This window comes from Bison bison, unplaced genomic scaffold (genome assembly GCF_000754665.1).
Source record: "Bison bison bison isolate TAMUID 2011002044 unplaced genomic scaffold, Bison_UMD1.0 scf7180017864215, whole genome shotgun sequence".
Taxonomy (NCBI): Eukaryota; Metazoa; Chordata; class Mammalia; order Artiodactyla; family Bovidae; genus Bison; species Bison bison.
Window position 1 is genome coordinate 2,059,508 of NW_011494787.1, and position 5,349 is coordinate 2,064,856.

Here is a 5,349-nt window from a genome sequence, read left to right on the forward strand (position 1 = left end):
TCTGGTATTCCCATCTCTTAAAGAATTTTCCACAGTTTATTGTGATCCACACAGTCAAAGGCTTTGGCATAGTCAATAAAGCAGAAATAGATGTTTTCCTGGAATTCTCTTGCTTTTTTGATGACCCAGCAGATGTTGGCACTTTGATCTCTGGTTCCTCTGCCTTTTCTAAAACCAGCTTGAACATCTGGAAGTTCATGGTTCATGTATTAATAGCTGAAGCCTGGCTTGAAGAATTTTGAGCATTACTTTACTAGTGTGTGAGATGAGTGCAATTGTGTGGTAGTTTGAGCATTCTTTGGCATTGCCTTTCTTTGGGATTGGAATGAAAACTGATCTTTTCCAGTCCTGTGGCCACTGCTGACTTTTCCAAATTTGCTGACATATTCAGTACAGCACTTTCACAGCATCATCTTTGAGGATTTGGAATAGCTCAATTGGAATTCTATCACCTCCACTAGCTTTGTTTGTAGGGATGCTTCCTAAAGCCCGCTTGACTTTACATTCCAGGATGTCTGACTCTGGGTGAGTGTGAGTGATCACACCGTGATTATTTGGGTCGTGAAGATCTTTTTTGTACAGTTCTTCTGTGTATTCTTGCCACCTCTTCTTAATATCTTCTGCTTCTGTTAGGTCCCTACCATTTCTGTCCTTTATCAAGCCCATCTTTGCATGAAATGTTCCCTTGGTATCTCTAATTTTCTTGAAGAGATCTCTGCTGCTGCTGCTGCTGCTGCTAAATCACTTCAGTCGTGTCCGACTCTGTGCGATGCCATGGACTGCAGCCTACCAGGCTTCTCCGTCCATGGGATTCTCCAGGCAAGAACACTGGAATGGGTTGCCATTTCCTCCTCCAATGTGTGAAAGTTGAAAGTGAAAGTGAAGTCGCTGAATCGTGTCTGACTCTTAGCGACCCCATGGACTGCAGCCTACCAGGCTCCTCCATCCATGGGATTTTCCAGGCAAGAGTACTGGAGTGGGGTGCCATTGCCTTCTCTAGTCTTTCCCATACACTTTAGATCATCTCTAAATTACTTAAAATACCTAATACAAGGTAAATACTATGTATGTAAATAGCTGCTGGCCAAGGTACATTCAAGTTTTGCTTTCTGGAACTTTATATAATTTTCTTTTCTGAATATTTTCCGTCTGTACTTGGTTTAATCCTCCAGTGTGCAACCCTCAAATATAGGGGGCCAAATGTACATCCAAAGTGCTGTAGTAACAGTAAGTAGCAGGACACAGCAGACGGTGTAGTTGAAAGATTTATGGGGCAAATGAAGGGAGAAGGGGTCTTAGATCTACAATAGAGCACTGGACTGGAAAATGTTGAGAGATTCTTGTAAATTTGAGCTTTATAAAAACAGCGAATGCAAAAAAAAAAAAAAAAGTCAGTAGTAAATATCTCTGAGTGATTTTATTCTGAGTTGACTTCTATTCTTCATACTGTCTTTGATGATTATATAATTACTTTTCTACTCAGAAAACAAAACCAAAAACCAAGAAATCTTTTTGAAGAAAATATGTGGTTGTTACTCTGTCCCTTCTGCTGAACAAGGGTTCTCAAACTTGAAAATGTATCAGAATCACCAGGATGGGTGGTGCCAAGAGACTGCCACCTCTGCGCCTCCCTCCTATTCAAAAGATCTGGGTGGGGCCTGATAATTTGCATTTCTAATAAGTTCCATCAGACTAAAAGACGGCAACATAGAATGGTTATATGGTGTCCAGAAAATGACTGGGTTTGAGGTCAGTCAGATTGTAATTCTGGTTCTGCCCTTACCAGGCTGTGTGTAGCCACAGTTGACATACTTTAACCCCAGTCAGCCTGCTTCCACGTTGATAAGTGTCTTGTGAAGGCTGCATGATATGATTAAATATCCACTGCAGTGCAGGCCTTAGTTAATGTCCTTAAATAATGTTGGTTCCCTTCTCTTTGACTTCCTGTAAGGAATTAACCACACTTGGCCATAACTGGGTTTTACTGTGACATGGTTTAGCCATATCACAGGCCAAATTATTTCCTCCAAACCCAACAAACCATGTGCATTCCTCTGCTACTAATAAAATTTTCATAGTTCATTTATAAAATTCGGGAAAATAGTATTGATAGAATAGTATCTACTTTGATATAATAGATAATAGTATCTACTTTGCAGAGGTGCAGATCTGCATCTATAAGGATTAAACAACGTAATGTGTTAAGTGCCTAATTCAGCAATTAGCATGTGGAAGATACATAGTAAATACCAGTTTCTTTTCCCTTTTTTAAACAATTCATATATTTATTGGGCTGCTTGGGTCTTTAGCTGTAGAATGTGGGATCTTCATTGCATCACGTGGGATCTTTCTTTGTGGCCCAGGGACTCATGGGCTCAGTAGTTGCTCTGAGGCATCTGGGATCCTTAATTCCCCCAATTGGAATCAAACTTGTATCCCCTGAATTGCAAAGCTGATTCTTAACCACTGGACCAGCTAGGTAGTCCCTCCTTTTCCTTTCAATTGGACATTTCTCATTAGTATCTCTTAGAGCAAGTTCAAAATGGTCTATAATACCTCAAAACAATCTTTCCACCCTCATCAGATTGTTTTCTGTGTCACATTTAATTTGAATTCGATTATTTGGTTTATTTAAATACTGGTAAGGACACATTCTATATAAACTATCATATTGGATGTTCAAGGAGATAAGTAGATGACTGTTACCTGATTCTGAGTAGAGGTGACAATATACTTGAAAAGTTGAATAGAAATGCAAGGCCAGGTTGGACAAATCATACTTCTGTAAGTGTGCTAGGAATCTTGAGATTACAGTGGTTGATCTGATTACCTTGCACTAAGAACTAGAGAATTACTAAGCGTTGTAAGAGAGCTATTGCTTTTTGGCTGCGAAAATAGGTCCAGAGTTCTAAGTGGTCAGGGGCACAGCTATGGAGTGGTAGAGGTTTCCTGTCTCCTGGTCCCATGCTGCTTATAGATTTGCTTCTTACTTTAAGTAGGCAGTATGGTGTTGCTAGCTAAGCACTGGGTTCTGCAGCTAAAATGTTTGGATTTGAGTCCTGGTTTTGCCAGTTACTATTTGTGTGACTTTGGGCAAGTCACTTACCTCTATGCTTCAGTGCCCCATCTATAAAGTGAAACTAACAATAGTACCTTACTTCATAGTGTTGTTATGAGAATTCACTAACTTAATACATGTAAAACATTAAAAATTGTGGTTTTGTCAGTATAACTGCCATTAGTCTCCAAGAGAATGGAAGACAAAAAAATCTAGTCTTCTGTTTTTTCCTTCTTTTTCTTCTTTGTAAAACTTCTTCCCTCAGATTCTGATCAAAGCATCCAGATGAACGCTCAATGAATACAAGTTAGCTACCTTAATTCTACAAGATAAAAACACATTTTTGTATCTTAGAAGTAAGACTGGGGATCTGCTGAATTCTGGCCTAGTCTGGTTAACAGGAAAGTCTAGGAAAGTAAAAACTGAGATAGCAACAGATTCTAGGACCCAACAGGTCTTTAAAAAAGCCAAGATCAGTAGGTGCAGAGAAAGATGGAGGTCAATGAATCTAATTCAAATTAGCTCTCCCATCTATTTCAAGACCTATTCCAAACTTCCTTGGGAAAAAAATCTAGCCTTTTAAGGAAAGTGCAGAGAACATGCCTCCCTTGGGTTTGTTTCGAGGGGCTGTCTTAGCAGGTGCTGCGTTCTGCCCTGGAGGTGGCTGCGCCGATTTGTGAACTGAGGTGACAACATCGACTCCCTCCGGAAGAAAAGATGCTGTCTCTACACAGGAAGTTTAACTGATAGTTTAACTACGATACTACTTGAAACACGATGAACAAAAAAGAGGAGGAGGACAACAGGGAGAAAGAAAAGAGGGAGGAGAAAAAAGAGGAGGAGGAGGAAGAGGAAGCAGCAGAAACCTCTGTCAATTCAGTCACAGTTCAATTTAAAATTTAAATTTTACTTAAGAGAAACCAAGAACACCATCCCCCTAACCTCACCACCCGCCCGTCGCCCCGCCCTGGAGCACCTTTTTCTACTCTCTTCAAATGCCTGCAGAAAAAATTCTAGGACTAATTTACAAGCCAAAAGGGCTGTCTCAGAAATAGGGAGCAAGTGGAGGTGAGAAATAACTTATATTCAGGATTTGAAAAATCATGGATCCGGGGAGCGGGGATGCGAAAGGATTTGGCACTACTGTCAGCATCATCTATCTGGAAATCTAGGGATGGAGAAGGGTACCAAGAAGGGTCCAAATCTTCTGCCTTTGGCAGATGGAAACCACACTGTCCACCTCCATTCTGCGCACTCGGGCGTTATCAGGGTAAAAATAAGCATCAAAACGGGAATATTGAAGAGGAAAGATATAACAGCCAGTCTAGAGTTCTCGTGTGGGCGGGGGTTAAATGAAGGTCAGGCAAAACCACAGCATCAGAAAAGGTGGAAGAATTAAGGATCACCGTCAGACAAGCCCCGAAGTTTGGGGTCGAGCCAAGGGTTTGGGTCTCCTGGTAGCCTACGATTTGCTCCGCACATACGCTCTCTAAGTTTCTCAGTTTGAGTCTCGCCTGCAAATGTCCTGAAAAGGCACCGTCTTATTAAGGGTTTTCACAGTGCCTAGCTCAAAGCTGACCGCTGAGCCTGTTCTCAACATCTGTGAGCAAAAGCTGCTTTTGAAGTTGGGAGGAGGAAGGGCTCTGGTTTTATTTATGTTAGGGTTAGCTTTGAGGTGTGGCCAGGCACCAACGGCCAGCGAAAATTTCCCGATCGCCCTCGGTCTTCCACCTCTGTCCAGGTGACGTCGGTAAGCCCCGCAGGACCCGCTAGGGGCTAAGCGGCTAAGCGGCGTCCTTCAGGTGTCAGCCTCGATCCGTTTGGAAACCACAATCCCCAGAATCCCTTGTGCAGGGAGGTCAAGTCACAAATAAGATGGCTCCAGAAGGGTGGAACATGCAGCAGGGTGGAAACCCTAGTCCCTGGCAGTTTCTTTACCGGATGTGTTTAAATAACCAAACCCCACAAATGCACCACCCCGCTAACCACCTCCGTGGCGGAGAAGGCCACCGCAGCCGCCTCTCTCGCTCCTCCAGGGCATTCTGGGAGTTGTAGTCCAGCCGCTAGGCTGCAGCGAACTACCTTTCCCATGGTGCTCTACGGATCGGGCAATATCAACGTTCTTTTCCAAAACTCTCTCCGCACTGAGACCCGGTTTCCCGACTCCCCTTCTCTCCGACAACGCGTTCTCATTCTTGGTGACAGAGTGGAGGCCGCCAGGGGCCTCAGCCCCTGGCCCTGCCGCTCGGGAAGGCACTTCCGGCGGCGGTTCACTTCCTGGTTGGGTGGAT